General features: G+C 38.2%; 1 protein-coding gene across 19 annotated transcripts in view; it reads left to right on the top strand.

Annotated features, from left to right (window-relative positions):
• Positions 1–22,786, top strand: part of LOC109415434 (protein lap4) — a gene marked incomplete at its 3' end in the record, with an annotated part of 212,425 nt that overhangs the window by 168,120 nt on the left and 21,519 nt on the right.

Raw genomic sequence — 22,786 nt, 5'->3', positions numbered from 1 at the left:
ACGACCGAAAACGGATCCGGATCATCACCAGCGTTCGAGGGGCGGCTTCCGACGAGGGACGAAACGCGATCGCGCGCAAGCAGTATCGGGGTAAGGCATGGTAGGAAATGCGAAACCGCAAAGTTTTAGGCGTAGGCAATGGGAACCGTCGATGGAATATTGTAAACAGTGACGAATGCTTGCGAAAGCAATTGATTCATGTCTGTTGTGGCTAACTAAGCGGGGCGTGATCGAGTGTCAGCTCGTCAAGTGGAAAATAACATACCAACAAGTGAATTTTTGTGATAAGAAGAAAAACATCAAAACTGTATTTCGGGGAACGAAGCATGATTCTATAAAAAGTGACGGCGAGGAGGAAGTATTTTTATGGGGGAATGTATCAACGTCTACCACAAACGCGACGTTTTTTGAGCGTTGCAATATCATGAAGGGGAGAGGCTGATGAGATAAGATAAAGTAGTAGGTAGTAATGTTGACGAGGTTAGTCGATTGCTAAAAGATGCTAGTTAAATGGTTTCTAGTTACCGAAGGTTTCAGGAGCTCAAAATCTCGTTAGTTATCGTGGATGGACAACTTAAAGCTTGTGGAGTATGAGTTCCGCTTTACGAAGTGTTTTTTAAACGGCTTTGCTATACGCTACACATCTATAGCACCACTGTTCAACCTCTTTCCTACAATTCTACCATTGAAACTACAGGTAAAAGCTCATTGCTGCGATGTCAGCAATTACTTACATCTAATTCTCAAATAGAAAAATCTTTCAGTAATATGTCGAATGTCACTCCTCGAACCAATTAAGATCGGAATCCGACTTCTACCAAATCGCTAGCTTCTCTGGATTCACTGGGAAGCATCATGTGCACTTCCAGAGAATATCACTGGCGTCTAAATATAAACTACATACGTCTATAGACAAACATTCCCCGGTGTGATTTATGTGTTACTTATTGGCCTCAGCTGACTGGTAAACAACAACGGGTATCCCACTTGCCCTGTTTTCACAACGAGGTAAATACCTACCTCGTTCATCGATATAGGATCCTGAAAATATTGCAACATGTTACCGCCCGCCCCTCCTTGTGGATCCATTGTCTCATGGGTGGTTGCAGGCGTTTTCCTACTACCGGTTCGTCATCTCTTTGTCCAACAGGTCCTGTTGACCCTATGGTGTAAAAGGGGATGCAACAGCAGCAGCAGGGGAATGCATGGAGGGAGCCCAACTGCCAATCACAGCCGCCTTTTGCTCGTTTTGGTTTATAAATTGCATCCCACGCGGTCCTGGAGGGTGCTGTGGGAACGAATACGGGTTGTTACTGCACTGTGGGATACTGTCTGGACAAAAACAGTATTTCAGATATAGAGCTTTATAAGTTTTTGAACGTTTTTCAAAAGCTCCAGATAACTTTGCGGTCGTAGACAAAATTCCTAGGCTACACATGTTTTTTCATCATCGGTTACATGGTTTTAGATATATTGGTGCTCCCTACAAAAATGCACCCCATACAAATTTCAATCGCAATGCGGAGCATGGGACGGAACCAAACGTTCCCAAATGTTGCACGTTTTGAACGCTAAAAGAGACCGATAAAGTTTGGTTTCGAAAAATCTACCATGTTCTATGGTGAACAGAACCCTTCTTACACTCATTAAAATTGTTGCTGTATTATAAGTATTAATAAGTATGACATATCTCGCGTTAAGTATCATACAGGCGTATCTACAATCAGAGAGTAAAAAAATCGAAGATTGAAAGTGAAGATTGACATTCTCATCTTTTCATTCGTGTTTGGCCACATTCATTGTCAGCTGAATGCCTCTCTTTTTTCATTCAATTCTCTGTCACGAATATTTTTTCGCACGTCGTAAAATGTCCAATTTCTGTTAACAGGCGCATAATCCGACTTAATGGACAAATAGAGAACATAATCAATATTCTAATTAACTACTATACACAAGTTTTGAGGTGATTGGAAGTATAATCTGGAGATACGGTCCAGTTTTATTTCTCAGTGAAAATTGTCAGTGACAGTAAAATGAATGAATAGGTGAAAAAAATCATTCACCAAAATGAATTTTATTTTGATCACTCAGTTGAGAATTTTCAAAATTCACGTTGAATTTCACTCATTGAAAATGAAAATTTTAAACTCTGGTTTTATGTTAGTGGCCCAAAGGAATAGAATGATTGCTGTTTACATTTTTATTGATTGCTCCCAGTTGGCGCCAGCAGTAAAAATTGCATACAAGAACTTTTATAGCATCTAGTTTCCAGCGCTGACAGCCCGGCGGCGACACCATCGCTTGTATTCAATGCATCGTCTGTGCTACTCTCGGTTTTCAACTTTCTCAAATTCGCACCTCAAGCTCACGGAAGCATGGTAGTCAAGAACTGTCAAATCGTATGGAAAAATCGCGAAAAACGTTGATTGTTAGATAACGGGATAGTTTTGTGAAAAGTTAATGAATAGAAATCAAGAATGGTTTGAAACGGAATGTTTTTATGTTTACTTCATGTTCCGAAACAACTTCTTCACCGAGAAAATTCGATTTTACTGCCACACAAAAAAGTGCCATCTGTTATATTTTTAGTTTGGAATGTCGATTAATTGACAACATGTTTATAGGGGTCTACACCGTTAGCAGAAAGTATGAAGGGGAATGAAGTCAATCAATAAAATCAGTAGACGCATAAATGCTCAGCAAGACCATACCATCTTCTCGTGAACTAAATATATATTTATATATACGTGCATTGGCGGGACATCGATAACGCTATATGACTTGAAGCGTTGTTTTATGCGATTTACGGTGTGCACTGCGATGCAATACGGCGTCTTATGCGACTTAATACCATAAAAAACATAATTTTTGTCACCTCAGTGTCGAAGGTCGAATGATCATTGGATTAACGAGACACAGTTTACATTATATTAAATATATTAAATATTCCTGCTATTCTAATTCGCTTCACTAACAGGCTTGGTGGTCTAGTGGCTACCGCTTCTGTTTTGTATGCAGAAGGTCCTGGGTTCAACTTTGGCCCGTCTCTTTCCTCCTACTTGGTAACCTCATATATACTTTCTACCTCCTTACTACATATACAACTCATGTATATTCATATGCCCACAGTCATCGCAAGATCCAGAAATGGGATGAAAAAGTTGTTTACCTTCCTTCCAACTTTCACAGCAGCAATTCTTCTCGTCGTCCCCGAGAATTTGTCCAAGATTTTTTTTAGTGACTCCTGTAAGAGATTTCTGTAAGATTGCTTTTGGTATTCTTATGTCATATTTGTAAGTAATCTTTATGAACTTTTCAAGAAGTTCTTTTTGGTTTCCTAGAGTTTTTTTTTAAAGATTTCTCGATTCTTTCAAAAATATTCCTGAGATTTCTTTTGGTAATCTTATGAGGTTTTTTTTTTGAAACTTCTCCATCTTTTTCGGATTTTTACAAAAGATTCTTTTGAAATTACTCCAGGAGCTCCTGCAGAAAATCTACCAAGAGTTCCTGCGAGGATTCCCCAGGAATTTCTTTGAGGTTTCCTTCACAAGGGGCCGTTCATAAACCACGTAGACTTTTTGGGGGGAGGGGGGGGTCTGACCAAAGTCTACGCTCCATACAAATTTCAAAATTTTTGTATGGACAAAAGTCTACGAGGGGGGAGGGGGGGTCTGAGATGGCCAAATTTTGGTCTACGTGGTTTATGAACAGCCCCCAAGGCCACCATAAATTTCTTCGGGAATTCCTTCAGAATTACCTGCACGGAGTTTTAGAAGTCTTTTCTGAGTTTTCTATAGAGAATATCTCAGAATTTTTCTATGTAATCTTTTGGAATTCCTTTAGAACTACTTTTGGGTTTTTAACGGAGTTTCTTGTTCCTTCTAGAATTCCTCTAAAAAAATGTATTTCTATAGATAATCTCGTACGATTCCACTTGGCTATTTCTTGGAATTCGATCAGAAATTTTTGTTTAGATACCTAATTTTTTTTTAACTCTGGAGGTTTCTCCAGGAGTTTCTTTTAGAATTTCTGCAGGAGTTCCTTCAAGAATTAAATTCTTAAATTCTTCCAGGTGTGCCTTCTCAGAATCATGCAGACGTTCTAGAGTTCTAGACATTTCAAAAGGGTTTTCTCTAGAAGTTTCTACAGGCGTTCCTTAAGAACATAAGCCGAGACATAAGTCGAGGCATAGGCCGAGACAATGGCTGCCCTGCAAACACCGAAAGCACGGATCTCGTCATCCAAACAACACACACATTGTTGAAATTGCTACTCATTGCTTGCTCACTCGTGGTAAACTTCGAGTAACATTTTTGACTTCGTGCATTTTGCTAATGACGGGATTGGTGCTCCTGAAAACGCGAGTCATAAATGCACCTAGACGCGCTTCCATTTCACATAAATGATTTTTTACCTAAATTTCCTCCTGCAATTCCCTTTGGGGTTCCCCCAGAAGATTTTCCTGGGATACCTCTAACAGTCGAGTCAAGTACAAGACACTGAAGACGACCTTACAGTTGAGGTCGAAATACGTATCTGTCGAAGGATGCAAATTTTTAGTGGAATTAAAAAGGAACAGTACTTAACTCGATTTTCTTTTTACTTATCGTTAACAGTTTAACTGGGATTCCATCTGAGTTTCCATCCGTGTTTCTGGGTTTTCCTAGAATTTCAGCAGTAGTTCTTTTTCAGATTCCTGTAGAGTTGCCCATTGGGATTCCATCAAAAGTATTTTCTGGGATCCTTTTGAAAGATGTTCCAAAGAAACCACTTGTGGGTATCCACAGAAAGAATTCCTGGAGAAAACTCCAGAAGCACTGCTTAGAATCACGTCTGAAGAATTCCTCAGCTTAATTTTTTGGTAAAATCCGCAGATGTCATCCCTAGAGTAATCCCCAGTATCGATTTCTTAGAGAATTCCCAGATGAAATTGGGTAGGATTCAGCAGAAGGAGTTTCTGGAGAGATCTCCTGAAGAGATTTCTGGAGGAATTTCCGGAAAGAACACCTGGATGAAGCAACAGATAGTGCAGTACCAGCAATAGGACTACGCACTCTTTCCCACAGAAGAGGTAAAAGGGGAATACAGGTATTTTGGACAGACTGTTACGCGTATATATTTCGGACATTTGCGGCAAAACCAAATGGAATTGTCCAAAATATATACGCGTAACGGTCTGTCAAAATTACCTGGAACACCCTATTCAAAGCGGATCCTACCCTAATAACAAAAGTAGCTACATAAGAACTTATGGACAAACGCTTTCAAAAGAAAGTTCTCTTGAATACAGAAAATACAGAAAAAAAAAATGTTGGGTTGTGTTTTAGGCTTCAAATCCCTGCAGAATATTACAAAGAAATGTGGTCATAGCGAAAAGTTTTTATTAATTTCTTATATTTTTTTGTGTGATAGAATCCTAGAAGAAATTCAATCAAAGTTTGTGGACCATTTCCTGATAAAGTTCTTTGAGGAATGTCTGGCAAACGTAACTTTAGAGAAAATGGTGTTCACTTCCTTTTAAGTGTATTTCAATCTTTGAAAAATGTCTGGTAAAAAGACCTTTTTGAATATATTTTCTGCAGAAGTCTATAACAGAATAATTCTCCGAATTTGGAATATGCAACGGCTTCGTGCCGCGAGCCAAAATATGCAGGGTTAAAGATGGGAGCCTCCTACGGACGCTCGTGAGATTATTGAAAGGTGGAAGCAGTACTTCGATTAACGCCTGAATGACGTGAAGAAGTAGGAATAGGAAAGCTAGACAACAAAGGAAACGAATACGTCTGTGTTTTGGTGAAAATACTACATATTGTAATATTCCTGAACGATTTGAAACCCTTTGAGAAAAAATCGAGTTTACACTTCTAATTCTCTGAAAAAGATGTTAAATACATAGTAATGTTTGATGTAACCACAGATAATAGATGTTTATCCTAGAACAAAATTTAACTCAAAAGCGGTGTAAAATCTGTAAAACCAAATATGTTGTTCACAGCTTCCATCTATACAAAGAATGACTGCAGTAATTGCTATCTGGCAGGGATCATTTGCGTTTGCAATTTGCGATATGAATGCGATCGTTGCGCCATCTCTAAATGGTTGCCAGTTAGGTTTCCTTATTGAAATGACAATTGAAATTGTTCACACACATTTCGCATGCCAGCGTCTGGGATGTAACCCAGAGGAGAGGAGAGGATGTAGCCCAAACGACAAATTTACACGTATAATGAAGTTTATAGCCGTGATATACTTATACTAGACAGTTACATCTCATAAATTGCAGCAAAAGTGCGCACTATTGCGATGTAATATAGCATCTTATGCGACTTAATAATATTCGCAAAAACAAAAAAATCTTGTCACCTCGAAATAATGATCTGTAGATTCACGAGTCCTACTACGCACCATGCACTACTTATTGTCATGACAATCTAATTCATTTTAGAGTTTGTTGAAATGTGCTTGGTTTACAAACGCTGGGCGAATTTGGAAGACTCTCTGAAGTCAATAACGATGGAGCAATATTTTCCGTATAGTTTCTACTACAATTCTTTGATGAGCGCCACCCATTATTGATTATCAGGACCACGTAAACAAAAATGATGACTTTTTAATCATAAAGATAACAGTTCACTTCCATGTAGCTTTTAACACTTGCTTGCGGCGCAGTCAAACGACAGGAAAGCACTTCTATTATTATCACTTATTAAATCGCATTTTGTTCATATATACGACTCTTGTTTATGCGAGTTTTTATGTACACTGTATCGAGTTTATTTGTGCATTTATACAACTTTATTTTTACACCAATGCGAATTAAACTGACATAATAAGATGAAGTACCAAGTGAAGTCATATAATTATCGCAGTACCTAACTAGGTCAATTTATTTAACTATGTGACTTAGTTATGTTCGTCGCATAGACTGTCGTTTATTGCGATATTGTCATACCTACATCATACAAGTTGATTTGTATTCTTAAGGTAGATTGTACCAGACACATCGCAATATGTTTAAAAAATAACATCATATGTGATGTAAATTATTCCTCCGCCGTACATATATGCGATAGTGTCTTAAAGTGGTACTTTATGTGATGTAATGTGAACAAGTACATCATTATACGACTCCTGGTTGTCTGGGCAGAGTCTCGTACTCGATTTTCTTATAAGTATTTCACTAACACGCTTAGTTTTATCATTAAGAAATTCTGGCTAATATACTCTTGATGAAGTTGATGTCATTCCTTTTTTAGAAATGTCCTAACTATTCTTTCCGATACTGCATGGGCCTACAAATGTGCAATCAATATATTTATAGAAACAATATGGAATCCCTTATTTTATGACCATCGGTGACATTCTCTATCCCTCACTGTGACACTTGAAGCCCAATTCAGGAAGCAACAATTGTGATGACTCTCTTGCTGCCAGTTTCCAGTTGATAGGGATACCTGCCATACTAGCCTTTGTGTTTGTCCAAAAGAGAGGCCGGCGAGCTTGTTTGTTTTTGTTCCGTCATAAATAAAATTTGGCAATAGTGTGCGCTGCTGTGTGCTGCTGCAATGTGATATACGAAATGAACGATCGTGTACACAGTACTCGACCCTGACAAAAAGTGGGAACACGTTCGTGCCTTCCAGCTTCTCACCTCCGGATAACTACTGACCAGTCCATACCGCCATCATACGACCCAACAAAGTGGAAATTTTCTACTAGGGTAGGGGTACTGATTTCCGGACCCTTCAGTTCAAAGCTAACACAAAATTCTAGTTTGTCGAAAATTAACACGGCACCTTCAACCCGATAGGTGATGCCTATTCTAGGGGCCTATTATTTCGAACAACCAGCAGCGCAGGCGGCAGCCGGTTTCAATACGAATTTATCGGTTTTTAAACACCCACATGTTGGTTGGTGGATCCACCTGCTCTTCTGACCGCCCGCCGTCCCTCTGGCAGGGCTCACCGGGAAGATCCAATCCTGCCCATTCACTTTCAGGCGGTTGGTTGCGGTTCAGTTCTCACACTTGGCGCTCATCATTGGATGGCGTGGAAAAAGCGATCGAAGCTTATATAGGCGTGAGTTTGCTTACGAAAGTACAAACGAGATTGGGTAGGGTAGGTTAGGGTTTCGTCATTCGGCCACTTTCCTGGTTCTGAGATCTTTCCTGGTGTAACTTTCTCATGCGTAGTTCTTAGACTGTAAGGTCAATATTGAAGATTCTTGAAGAACTTTATACGTTTCAGAGACTGAGTGTTTAAACCGGCCTCACCCTTACAGATATTGATTTAAACTGAACATGCATATGGAGATGGAACGACCTAGCCGGAGGAGTATTTTTGGGGCGAGTACGGCATCACGGCGGAGAGCAAATAATACACTTCACTGAACAATGTGGGAGTATTTAAAGATTAGCAGCCACTAGTAATAACTTAGCCGGGAATTGTTTGTACAAAGTGGCGGCCGACGAAATAGGCCATCTGTGTGCGAAAAAGAAAATTTAAGGAAGTCGGAATTTTTAAAGCGATTTTTTGTCAGATTATTTTAATAGAACGAAGTTTTCTGATTTTTAGCCAGACAGTGTTGAATACGGAATTCTGTTACATATTAGTGAGTTCTTATTTTATTTGCAACTTAAATGAACAGGTGTTCAGTATACCTAAAAAAACAGCGAGATGGCTACACAGCTCCATATGGTAAGCGTTTGGTTGGGTCTACAATGCCAAGTGGTTCTCCATACAACGAATGATGTCATAAAGATCGAATTCAATACTGGAGGCAAACTTGAAATGGACCGTATATTTATTGTTTAACAAGTGCACATCTCTCAGATAGTGTTAATTGAAGAAGTAAATTGAAATTTTGCTTAGCTTGTCTGAGTTGTATTGCTACACATTTGATCGTTCTAGTCACTAGAATTTATTGTATACTTTTAAACTATTTAAATTTTTTGGCCTGCATAAATCATTTTACATTAGCTAGTTCAGTAAAACAAGGAAACTTAACTAAAAACAATCCAAAAATATTGTTTACGAAAAAACTGCTACAAACATACTCACACACAGATGAGGCGTTCCACGGAGTCATGTCAGTCGATCCTGAGCGACCATTTCAAAAATATCTGAAACTTTACACAGTTTTTCAATTTCATCTAAATCGCCCTTTTTTATATCAAATTTTTATTTTGAATCACGACTAACTTTTCAAAAGGGTGTATGCGAAAATAGTTCAAAAATATTCTAAAAGCTGCACAGCAAAAACGGATTGTTCGATTGTTATGAATTTTTCAGCAAAGTTAGATAACTAAATGATGATTCCTAAGAAAATATACACTGTAAAAATTTCTTTTTTTACTTTAAAAAAATATGATCTTTGTCACAAAAACTCAAATATCTCAAAACCCTATCTTTTTACCAACGTCAATTTTTTAGGGAAAATGGCCCATTATATCAGCTATCTACCATAAAATTTTGGTGATGGTAAACTGATAAACAAAAAAGTTATAACATTTCAAACATTTCACAATTTTTACATTTAGTAACAAAAAAAATTTTTTTTTCTGTGTAAATTATTTCGAGAATTATATGTTGATGCTGATTTTATTGTAAAGGCTACCGCCTGAATTAAACAAGTTGTTTTCATGATATTTTTGTTTGATTATTCATAATTACTATAGTATCTATTTGAAACTTAGACGCGATCCAGTGTTGTGATCAAAAATATTGAGAGTGTCATACTTTTTATTGTACGTGACTGTTGAAAAGTTCCCTTGATAGCGTTGAAAAGCTGTTGATCATAAGAAAAATGGAATTAAACTTATTTTTAAGACGAAAGCTGCATAATAAAAGTTTTATATATTCGCGTATACGTCTAGTTGATCTGCAAAAAAAATACCTCTTAGAGAACAGACTTTATGATCGGAAGAATGCGAGTAACTTCAACAACAACAAATGCATGAGAGGTACATACCACAGACAAACAGACGAAACGCCTAGAATAATTTTCGTGAAAATCCATCGCCCAGTTCCCACTACCACCACCTGGTGGAAATGTTTCACGAAACACTGCGTTGTGCAATATCGTCATCAGAAGGCGCTAGTGTGAAACGTCAAACGCAAAGAAAAACGATGGGCACTCTTCTGGTCATAAAAGCCACAACCAAGATTCAAAATGATCGTTAAAGGCGTGGTCAATGAAAATTTCGTCAGTGTTAAGTTTGTTTGTCTGTATACATACCATGACAATGCTCACGAAAAAGCAAAAAAAAAATACTACCGCTATGGATATTAAAAATTTTATAGTAATTTTTTTCTTCAGCCAAGTAAACAACACCAAACTGGTCAGTTAAAACTAATAAGTGATTTTGTTTATTATAATCTAACGAACAACATGAACAATCGCTTTCTCAAAGGTCTTCAACTCAACGCTCTCTTGTAGACCGTTTGATGAAAAAAAATGTTCAAAAGAGTTACGAAATCTCACCGAAAGCACCATAGATAAACTGGTTATGCCCAAATTGAATACAAATTTACGCATTTGCACGTCCTGCCGTCTAGACTTTGACAGACGAGCCATCTGAGAAATTGCCAGAAGTGCTAAGTGCAGAGAGTCATGCCACCATACCATCAGCGACATCTGTTTAAACAATATAATCACGCCCCTTTTCAAAAATGCTTTGAAATATACTTCAACATCTATACCCATTTCAATATTTTTAACGTTGCAAAACACGCTTTCACCATTCATCTTGAAGAAGAGGGAAAACACTTGTCCTCAAATGTAACAGCAAATTAATGAATAAACGATCAATGCGCGGAGGGCGTGATAAAATCGGAACATTACTGTACATATAATATACATAATACATAATAAAAACAGCTTGTTCTACTCACGCAAGGCCATTAACAATAAAATCAGCATCAAACTGCGATTTCCGGCCGAAATAATTTACACTAAAAAAAAATTATTACTAAATGTGAAAATTGTGAAATGTTTGAATTGTCAAAACTTTTTTGTTTATTAGTTTATTATCACCAAATTTTTATGGTAGATTGCTAATCTGCCGTAATTCTGCAAAGTGACGTAAGCGACATTGATAGTTTTGGCCCATTTTTTGGTTATTATGCATAAAACTCTTGCTCATCCTTTAAGTTTCTTTCCAAATATGATAGATTACGATTAGATCTTGCATTCTAATACAGCAGGAATACCACAGTGTTATTCTCACCCCAGATATTATAAATAATATACCAAAAAATATCGAAATTTTGAATGGCGCTTACGTCACTTTTCAGAATTACTGCAGTAGTACAATGGACCGGTTTCCTTAAAAAATTACGTTGGTAAAAAGATAGGGTTTTGAGATATTTGAGTTTTTGTGACAAAAATGATATTTTTTAATGTTAAAAAAATATTTTTTTTCACAGTGTATATTTTCTTAGAAATCACCATTTAGTTATCTAACTTTGCTGAACAATAAAATCAGCATCAAACTGCGATTTCTGACCGAAATAATTTACACAGAAAAAAATATTTACCAAATGTGAAAATAGTGAAATGTTTGAAATGTTATAACTTTTTTGTTAATTAGTTTACCATCACCAAATTTTTATGGTAGATTGCTAATACAATGGACCGTCTTTCCCCAAAAAATTACGATGGTAAAAAGATAGGGTTTTGAGATATTTGAGTTTTTGTGACAAAAATGATATTTTTTAATATTAAAAAAGATGTTTTTTCACAGTGTATATTTTCTTAGGAAATACCATTTAGTTATCTAACTTTGCTGAAAAATTCATAGCAATCGAACGAACCATTTTGGCTGTGCAGATTTTTGAATATTTTTGAACCATTTTCACATACACCCTTTTAAAAAGTTAGTCGTGATTCAAAATAAAAATTTGATATCGAAAAATGGCGATTGAAATGGAACTGAAAAACTGTGCAAAGTTTCAGTTCAATAGAAAATCATGAATTAAAAAATTTCCTCAATTTTGATGCTGTTGCTTGGAATCGCTCAGATATACATTTGTTGAGTTCAATCATTCGGGCCTCTCTCAGTTAACAGTTATAAGTTATTAGGGGGATTCACTTAACAGCTTAAACTGATTAAACTGATTAAACTTCGCGATCACCAAAGCAATCTTTGATTATTTCATTCGCAAAATCATGAAAAATTTCAAATAAGCAGAAAATCATGGCTTACGCAGCAATTTGATCTGTTTAGTGAGTACCCCTATTAATATTCTGATGAAATATTACCTCGTGATAATAGCTTATGAAACAATATGAGTGTATGGTTATGCTTCTCAAGAAATTCCACCCGAAGGTGACTCGGCGATAACGGCGAAATTAACTAGCATAAACACGTCGTAAAAATTGCGTTTCCCAACGGGACCGGCTTGGTCTTTCAACTATCTATCCATCTTCGTCCGCGTTGTTTTGTCGGTGTTTAATACGCCACAGGAATGCCAAATATTGTCATCGAAGAAATGCGCCGTTTTATCATATCGTCGCAATCAGTCGTTACGCCAAGTGGCGAGTAGTGCGCTATTCAAAAGCAGCGCGTTTATTGTTTATTATCGATTGACATTCGATGCTCTCTTAGCGATTACTAGTTTCCTTTTAGCTCGCGATTCTAACAAACTCAACGAGGACGCCTTCCCTGCCTATCGTCATCATCGTTGGGAGTTAAGATATCAAATCACGTTATGAATCGTTCGGGGCGGTTTGAAACGCATCATGCTTTGAGTGGCTGCCCGAGCAGAAAATGAAAACAAAAGGCAGGATGATTGTGATACTGTGGTTAAACAGTGATGGGGAATGTCACTGAATTTCGTGGAAAAAATGTCTTGATATGTTTTGGTTCTACCATTTTCTTGTGTACATTTCCGTTAGGGAATAACATTAGTTTATAATGCTGGTCATTTGATGGGACGGACTGTCTTGATCTCTAACGGACCCAAAATGAAAAGACATCATCGGTAAATAACGACAAGAAGAGGATAAACTGAAGGCGGAGGACAAGACGGGGAACGAACAACAACATCAAGTAATGGTGGACTACCAAAACCAGGGTCTTATGGCAATCGAATTCTGACATCAACACGTGTTTCAAAAACTGATGAATGATATTAATGTACTGAAGCCTTATTGCATGCAAATTAGGGTGGCCCACACTTGTATGAAAAACAAAAAATCGAAAAACACCAAGTCTTACCTCCTAAATCAGTTGTTTTGGACTCCCAGAAGCTACGTTCAAAATTTAAGCAAAATCGGTTGAGCCTAAGGGGACGCTCAAAACGCTTGAAGTTTGTATGGGAAAACTTGGCCAAATGTATGCAGAATTTTTAAGTTTTTGAATTTTGCCGCTAGGTGGCGCTGTAAGCGTTCAATAAATAAACCCTTTGGTATTATTGTAGGTGACTATATGCCAAACAACTTTGTCAAAGACCGCGAAGTGATCCGACGGCTGCGAAAAAAGTTATACCCTAGGCAAAGTGAGGCAAATTATTGAGATTTCATTATTGATATTATTCCTTTACATGTATTGGAAAAACAACAATAAAGTTTATACTCACTTGATCTAGTGTATAACTTTTCTCACAGACGTTGGATCACTTTGTGGTCTTCGACAAAGTTGTTTGGTATATAGTCACCTACAATAATACCAAGGGGTTTGATTATGGAACGCTTACAGCGCCACCTAGCGGCAAAATTCGAAAACTTAAAATTTCTGCATACATTTGGCCAAGTTTTCCCATACAAACGTCAATCGTTTTGAGCGCCCCCTTAGGCTCACCCGATTTTGCTCAAATTTTGAACGTAGCTTCTGGGAGTCCAAAACAACTGATTTAGGAGGTAAGACTTGACATTTTTCGAAATTTTTGTTTTTCATATAAGTGTGGGCCACCTTAATGCAGATATACGGTGTATTTAGTGCAATCATTACTTTACATGCAAACTTAAAGTTGATTAAACGTGGAAATGGGTAACTATGCGACTGCTTCAAGATTACACCGTGTCCAATAAGTTCTCATACAAAATCAAATTGAATTAATTTCACATCTGTAATTAGGATTTTCAAAGTAAATTTATTTATTGAAAGGCCATTTAACACTGATCAAATACAGCATATGTTTTGGAATTAATTGCCCTTTATCCTTCTCTGCTGATCGCTTATGTGTCGTAAGTTCATTTCAGTCGGCACGCAAGCCCTCTCATTGGTATTTCGTCTCATTTTAACGAGCAAAGGATTTAAGTTGAAACAAATTAGGTTCCTGTCCTCACCATTGCTAGTAGCAACTATGACCAGAAGAGAAAAAATATGAGACTCTGTATTGGTGAAGTACGAAGCCGTTTTATGTTGTACAAAATAAAACGTTAATTTAACAAAAATGTCCATATACCTGTTTTAATGAAATTTATTGTGTTAAAGAAGCATGGCTACATATTATCTTGTTGATTCATATTATGCTCACTCATAAAACATGCTTGTGTCCCTATTGTGGTAATTTCTGTCCGAAATTTACGTTTTATGATGTTTATCTTCAATATAACGGTCATTTTCAAGGAAATCTGCCCAAGTTGAGCTTACTTGAAAATATCTTACCATATCATTACTAAAATTGTATTGTTTTAGCTTTTGTGTAACCATTTGATACAATACTTTGCATTAAAACTTAAAATTTAACATTATGGAGTCTATTTAGCAATCGCAGAGTAAAACACTTTTCGAACATTTATTGGCGTGCTGGAGAAAACTGATTTCAAAAAACGGAAGTGTACTGCTTCTGCTAGGCATCTAAAAACAAATAGATAATAACGTTATTCTAAACCGTATGCTTTATTGAATCAGTTTTATGTGGTCCTTCAATATTGAATTCAATTTTGAAAATATTAATAACAGATGTGAAATAAAATTATATTTTCTAAATTTGTATTTTGTATGAGAACTTATTGGACACGGTGTATACCAGTATAATCTTAATTTGATTCTATAATTGCCCACTTCCACTTTAAATCAACCTTAAGTTTGCGTGTAAAGTAATGATTGCGCTAAATACACCGCATGAATGAAAATATTTGGTAGTAGGTCGATTGGCCACGCGCGGCGCTCACGTCGTTTTTGTTCCTGTTTGACGTTTGCTCACTACCGTCATCTATTGGTTGCCTAGCCAAGCAGAACTTGAATAGTATTGGGCGGTTACGTTTTCGTGATGATGTTTTAACTAAAATTTGCTCCAAGAGTTACGTCTGTTTCTCTGTGCCTGTGGGATGATAGAGTGCAAGTAGTGAAACTATCTATACATCTCTCCATTTGTGCTGCCAGCTGATTAAGGTCTCCTGACGGGCCAATGCAAAAAAAATCGTCGAAAGCGATTTGACGCTCGTAAATATCGCCTTCGCTAGTGCCCACCTTAGCCAGAGAGTCTGCTTTCTCATTGCCGGGAATCGAGCAATGTGAAGGGACCCAAGCTATGGTGATGGTGTATGAGCGTTTGGACAAAGCACTCAAGACTTGGCGTATACCATTCTGGAAGCACACTGAGTGCTTCATCGGTTTCATTGATCGAACAGCCTCCAGAGAGCTTAGCCGCTAGCTTCGCAACGTATACAAAACAGGGTTTTTGAAGCATGAAGGTGGTGCTATAAAATTCCTTGTAGACACCAAAACCAGTCGACTCATCGGTTTTTGAACCACCTGATATGAAGAACTGTCTGTCTCCGCTAACATGCCCGAACTTAAGGGTGATACATAAATTATGTCTCGCAAAAATCGACCTTTTCCAACCCCCTCCCCCCTATGTCACACTTTTTGTATGGGACATAAATATTCTTTATATGGGTCGTCACGGTCTGCAAAATCCCCCCTCCCCCCTAAAAGCGTGACGTAATTTGTGCACGGCCCCTTATTTGCAAAAAAAATTGTGGAATACCTACGGAACGAAAAGATTCTGGAATTCCGTGGACCTCATCCTTCATAGAGAGATGAAAATCCACAGAGGAACTGTCGAAGTCTGAGAAGATGTCACGATTGGTGTTAACCGGAGATGGGCTTACCTCCAGCGTCATGTACCAGTAATACATATTACTCATAAAACGAGTTCGAGGATTCTGTTCGAGCAGTTTTTCGAAGTTCTCTATGACCAACGGGTTTACAACCTCGCATCGGATGAGGAACCGGAACGACAACAGTTTGTCAGAGGCTGTACACCAGCAAGTACCTCTAAACTCATTGTGTGAGTCGAGTTCATGCAACCTAACGCGATACGAAGACAACGATACTGAACCCGCTGAAGCTTCAGCAAGTGTGTTTTTGTCGCGGATTGAAAACAGAAGCTACCCGTATTCTAAAACCGATAGATTGGTTGTTTGGTACAGCCTGATCAGTTCTTCCGGGTGCGCTCCCCACCATGTTCCAGTTATAGTTCGCATAAAGTTGATTTGTTTCTGACATTCCTGTATCAGATACACAATGTGCATCCCCCAAGTGCATTTAGAGTCGAACCAGACGGGGCCGGATCACAACGTCCGAGGCCATACTGTCCCGGTCGTTAAGTCGCGTTTTTTTGCGAAATAACGTCCAAAAGTTTAGGTGCGTCATAACATCCTATGTGCCTTCTTTCCTCGGACTTCGTGGCATACTTGTATGTTTGGACGTTATGCCCCGGAAAAATGCGCCATAAAGCCCTGGGACATTATGGCCTCGGACGTTATGATACTGCGCCGAACCAGACGCCGACATAATGAGAGTGAGTGATTGTCTTACCTATAAGATAAAGCGGAAACTTGAAAAGCCGGTTTATGTGTTTTAGAAAAGACAACCATCCCAGTTTTCTCCGGAGATAATTCGATACCCAGCTTGAGAGCCCAAGAAGACAAATTGTCCAAAGTATCCAGTAGTGGTCCTTGCAGATCGACTGCTAATGATTCCGTTACAGAAACAACACAGTCATCCGCATGCTGTCTTAACGTGCAATTTTCCATGAGACTACGATCTATATCTAAGAAGGGGATTTAAACATGATCCCTGGGAGAGACTTATGTAGCTAATTCGTGAAACCATTAGCAAAACTCATCTGCTTCTTGAACAGCAAATTATAGAAATCGCTGTTCAAGATTGGTGAAAGGTCACTTTCGTGTTGTTTGCAGTGGCGTCGCGTAACCTCACTTTTTACCTGTGCACCGACCATAAAACTTGCAATTTCAGGGGATTTATGATCAAAATCGAAGTAAAAATGAGTGAATGCAGCTATTCTCGTCATTTTCTAATTATTACAAGCAAATTTGTTCAAAAAATTCAAGAATTTATACTTGGTGAACAGGTAAAAAGTGAGGTTACGCGACGCCACTGGTTGTTTGTCGGAAAGGACATCGACACAAACTGACTTTAAGTTCGCCCCCTTAGTATCCAAAAACATTGGATCCATTTGCTGATTTTGAGCAATGGCAAGCTGAATTTTTGAAAAAGCCAAGCAATTACCATGATAGTTGAACTCTCTTATAAGGGGTTGTTCTTATACCACGTAGTCCAAATTTTGACCATCTCAGACCCCCCTTCCCCCTCGTAGACTTTCGTCCACAAATTTTGAAATTTGTATGGAGCGTAGACTTTGGCCAGACTTCCCCCAAAAAGTCTACGTGGTTTATGCATGGTCCTTTGGGGTCCTTTTGGATTCACGCTTGAGCAGGAAAAGATGTGTAGCGCGTGTTCTATTTTCTGTGGTCGGTTTATTACTGAAGCATATGTACAGTTATTTACAGAAGGTTGCTCGGTGGCTTCACTAGTGTGTGGTGTGCTGGTGTGTACCTAACGATCTTGGATCGGTTGTGTTTATGTGTGTGGTTCCAAGATCGGGTTGGAGTGTGGTACATAGAATGTGTTTAGGCATAGAGTGAGTTACCTGACTGGTGATAATGATTGTTCCGTGTTGCCAGGATCGCCACAGTCCCTAAGCAGCCGTGGATCAGGCAAAACCGAACGCTGTATCCAGAATCCAGAACAAGAGGCAAGGCATGGCTATTGAAGCGAATACAACCTTCCATGATCGCCTCACAGGTCAAAGATTCGTCGGTGACCTTCCCCAAGACTTGGTGGCTCGGAAGATACACGTGGTACTCCAACGTTAAGAGCTCATAGGCTCAAAATCTCGTTGGCCTGTTTGTGGTCACCCACGGTAACGCGAAGCTTAGCTGTGTGTCGACCGTGTCAATAATGGAAATACCGGATGAAAACCGCTTAGTCAGATCCTTGCTTATCTGAACGGTGCTCAAACGTTTGCCGTTGGGTCGGAAGAAAACAACAAACGGCTCGTCAACGGCGTCGGAAGGGTATAGACCTTGGGAGGCGGGGGACGTTGAACGAGGTGTATTATTGGTGTCCGTTGGAGAAACACTAGAAAACAAGTTACAATATGAGCAACTTCAATTATTATAAACACACAAGTACTCAGTTATCGGCTGGATGTTGTATCATGGTCTCCGACGAAAGCACACATGGAGGTATGCGTATAGGAAATTCTTCGTTCTTTCTCACAGTTCGAGCGCTAGGCTAGCGGCGAAGAGATTCGGGCAAGTGAGATTCGTTCTCCCCTTGTGAGAGAGACGAACCATCCATGGGCTGAAATAATAAATAATAAGAGCCAAGGGCTCTTTAATAAAGACAAATCAATCAATCAATCCCCATATTTCGCCGACGATACACAAAGCCGTAGCGTGGTCCCATATCGCCCTTGACAAGCATCCAGATTGGCGCCCCACGATAATTGAACATTGTTAATTTGCGAAACATGGTTATTCATTTTCTTTTTTCAAAATTTCTTTAGTTGTATTTTGGTATTGCAAAGAAACAAATTTTCCTCGATTCTTTTTATTTTCTTAGAGTGTTTTTCACTTAATAGAGTTTTAGAAGTTTTCAGGTATCCATCAAACGATATATTTTACAAATTTTCGACTCAAACGATTCGAATTGGTTTTGCTAGAATTTTCCATTAACCTAGACAAGGTTTCTTCTGAAATTTATTCAAGACTAGCTGTCCCGGCAAACTTTGTCTTGCCGTCTTGTGGTGGTTTGACAACTGTTGAGCTCAAAATAGCACCGCACTCTAGATTGATTTCATTTCGGTCGTGTTGATTTCCTTCCCAGCTCATAGAAAATCAGTTCTTTTTCAATTTTCTTACTTTTCTAGTTGATTTTCCTAACTTTTTGTACATATAAACACAGCCACCACGAATACGAACCTAACCGTTCAAGAGTCAGCCCGATCGGTTCAGCCGTTCTTGAGTTTTGTTGCCTCAAAGGGACTCCCAACTCATTTTTATATATTCAAGATATTTCTCAGAAAATTTGTAAAAAAATTTTCAGTCAACATTAGACAGATCATCGACATGGACATTTTTTTTTAATTTTTTTTTATTCATGAATTTTAGCTCTCTCTGGAAGAATCTCTGGAAGAATTCCTGCAGGAATATCCGGAGGAAAACCTGATGAAAACCCGGGAGCCACTTCAGAAAGAGTTTCTAATGGAATTCAAGGAAAAATCTTGCAGAAATTCCTGAAAAAGTTCCTGAAGAAATGCCCGAAAGCATGCATGTAAAAAATTGGGAAAATGTCTGAAAGAAGAATTTTTTGAAGGAACCTCTAAAAAATTTCTCAAGGAATCTCATTCTGATGGATTTTTTAAAATAAATCCCTAGAAGGTTTTATGAAGGAATCGCTGGAGGAATCCATGGAAGGATTAGAAAAACCTCCAAATTTCGGATGAAATCAATGGTAGATTTTTTAACGCAATACCTGGACAAATTTCTGAAATAATAACAAATTTATATTTTTTGGGAATTTATGAGGGTGAAAGAAACTGGTATTTTTTTCTAATATAATCTATAGATGGTTTTCTAAAAAAAATCCTGGATGAATTTTTGGAAGAATTCTCGGAGACATTCATGAAGGAATCGCTGGAAGGATTTCTAAAGGAGTTTCTATAGGAATCCATGGCAGATCCTTAATCCTAATCCGTTATCCTTAAAGATATTTGCGCAGGAATCTCTATAAGAATTTATGAAGGAAACTTTAGAAAAACATTTAAGAAATTCATTAACAATTTTACAGGAGCAACCCAGAAAAAAATAGTGAGATAAGTATTGAATAGTAGAAGTATCAACTCTTAGAAGTAAATCATATATGAAATATTTTTTGAAAGAAGATTTGCAAAAGTTTCTTCAGGAAACAATGGAAGATTATCCAATAAAATCCTTGGAGAAAGATCCGGATCCTTTGAAAAATTTCTGGATCAATTCCTTCATAACTTCATGAAAACATCTCTGAAGGAATTTCTAAGGAAATCCTTCGAGAAATGTTAAGACAAAAAGCAGAGAAGAATTTTTGATTTATTGTTTTTGAGGATTTCTGAAGAAGTTTCCGTAAGAATTTCAATCCCAGAAGAATTTCTGAAAGAATTTTTTAAACATTTTGTGAAAGAAACCAAGCAAAAAATTTCGACGAAAAATCTTGTGAAATGTATTGAGAATTCCTGGAATATTTAATTTATTTTGAGAAAATTAAAAATAAATCTCATAATAAAATAAAATATTTGATTGAATGGGATGAAGTATCCTCAAGAGAATGTTTATGAATTATCAGAAAGAAACTTTTACTAGAATTTTGAAAGTATATTGATTTTGCTTTGTTCATTGAAAAAAAAAACAAAATATTTTAGCAAAATAAAATAGTAGATAAATTTGCAGGTGACGTTGTGGTAAATATTCAAAAAAAAAATCGAGACAAATCTGGAATCTTGAGAAATTGGAAGAACGTCAAAACACACGATATATCTTAGATACTTTAAAACAGTGAAATTTTTATAACATTCATCCTGTTTGCCCTAGGCCTTTTTGGCGCTCCTCTAAGGCTGTTTTTCTCTCTGAGGCTGGCGCCCTTGACAGGGACTAACCTGGTCAACCGCACGCTACGGCTGTGGCGATATATACATAAATTGGTGAGCTCGTTTCATGCTCTTGATTTTTTGTGCAAGTTTGAAAGAATGTTATTCTCCTATGTCACAAAATGTTAAGTTAATAAGAGTGATAGGAGCCAATTCTGTCTACGTAGATTAAGATAACATAATCACAGGACACAGCGATGGATGTCCTTAGCGTGGGATACAAACAGACATTTTACTCGTGTACACTTTTTGAGTTCCATTTTTGCCCCAAATCAACTGTGCAAAATTGCAGCTCGATAAGAGAAACTATACTTTAGCGCCAGCCGTTTTAAGTTTTCATACGATTTACTATGGGGAAAATCACTTTTTCAAAGAAAAATCGTCACTGGTTGCCCCTTAACCTCTAAAAATATATCGATGAATGATTTCTGTTGGAAATTTTACGAGGAACAAACCCTCTGAAGACCGCAAAGCAATCTAAGGCATGCGGAAAAAGTTATTGTTTGAAAACCGAATAAGATGCCAACGCTGTTTAACATGTAAGGAATAACAATAAATAATAAAATCACGTCATTTTATCGATCGGGTAAGGCTCAATAACTTTTTCGACGAATGTCGCTTTGCGGTCTTCGGACGTCTGATTCCTCGTGAAGTTATCTACAGAAATCATTCAACTACTTATTTTTAGGGATCGATGGGTGACCTCAAGCGATTTTTCTTTGAAGATGTAAATTTTCCCCATAGTAAATCGTATGAAAAACTTAGAATGGCGGGCGCTAAAATATAGTTTCTTCGATCGATCTGAAATTTGGCACAGTTGATATGGCATGGTACACAAATTACGTAACGCTAAAATCGGCAATTTCAGACTCCCCCCTAGCCCTTGTAACGCTTTTTGTATGAAAACCAAAAATATTTTGTATGGCTCGTAACGCTAAGCTAGACTCCCCCCTCCCCCTATAGCGTTACGTAATTTGTGTACGATGCCTATGGGACCAAAATAGAACTCAAAAAGTATACAGGAGTTGGAGTTTTTCCATTTTTTATATTTTCCCATATAAACCGTGTACCAGGCTAATGTCCATTCACCCAACAGAAACACGTGTTTGATGAACAAATTGAAGTTTGAGTTGTGAAAAGAAATCCACGTGCTCCGGCGGCAACCAAAGACCACGACTGCCAATTCGCTTTGGATTGCGAAAGGGAACAAACCATGTGCATTAACGGAAGCGAATTTAGTTCTATGCCTTTAGGGGACGGAGACGGTCAAGTAGCTCCGTAGTTTAGAGGAGAGATGCGCTAGTCTAGCGAATTGTAAGTCGTGGGTTCGATTCCCACCGCATCACGTGGATTTTTTTTTTCGCAATTTTAATCTCAATTTGTTTATCAAACGCGTGTTTCTGTTGGGTGCATGGATGGCAAAGCATTCAAACGTTGAAACGGTTATCTTTTTTACTCGGGTATCACATCATCGTTTTCACAAGCTGCCCTCCGCTCACCATGGCACACGGGTTGACGAATGTCGAAAATATGTGGTTTATTTTCAATGCCGGAGTCGGTTCGTTGGGTCGGAGGAGCTGCTCCTGCAGCTATCGAGTAACAACAATAAACGATTTTAGTCAAAATATTTGGTTTTCTTCCGCACGCGTTTAACGATTGAGGCGGGAATACCCCTCCCCGCCACACCTTACTTGTTCCGAAGATATGGTGCGTGCGTGGGGTTTCCATTCCGCGCCGTTTCCACCGGGACCGCTTCTCGCGCCCATGCGTGCATTCATGCATGTGCCGTCTGGGATTTGGCGGTATATTTTTGCTTTTCACGGCCTTGCACTTGGTGTTGCGTG

The sequence above is a fragment of the Aedes albopictus genome, unplaced genomic scaffold (genome assembly GCF_035046485.1).
Source record: "Aedes albopictus strain Foshan unplaced genomic scaffold, AalbF5 HiC_scaffold_5, whole genome shotgun sequence".
Lineage (NCBI taxonomy): Eukaryota > Metazoa > Arthropoda > Insecta > Diptera > Culicidae > Aedes > Aedes albopictus.
This window is presented reverse-complemented; position numbering and strand designations above follow the sequence as displayed.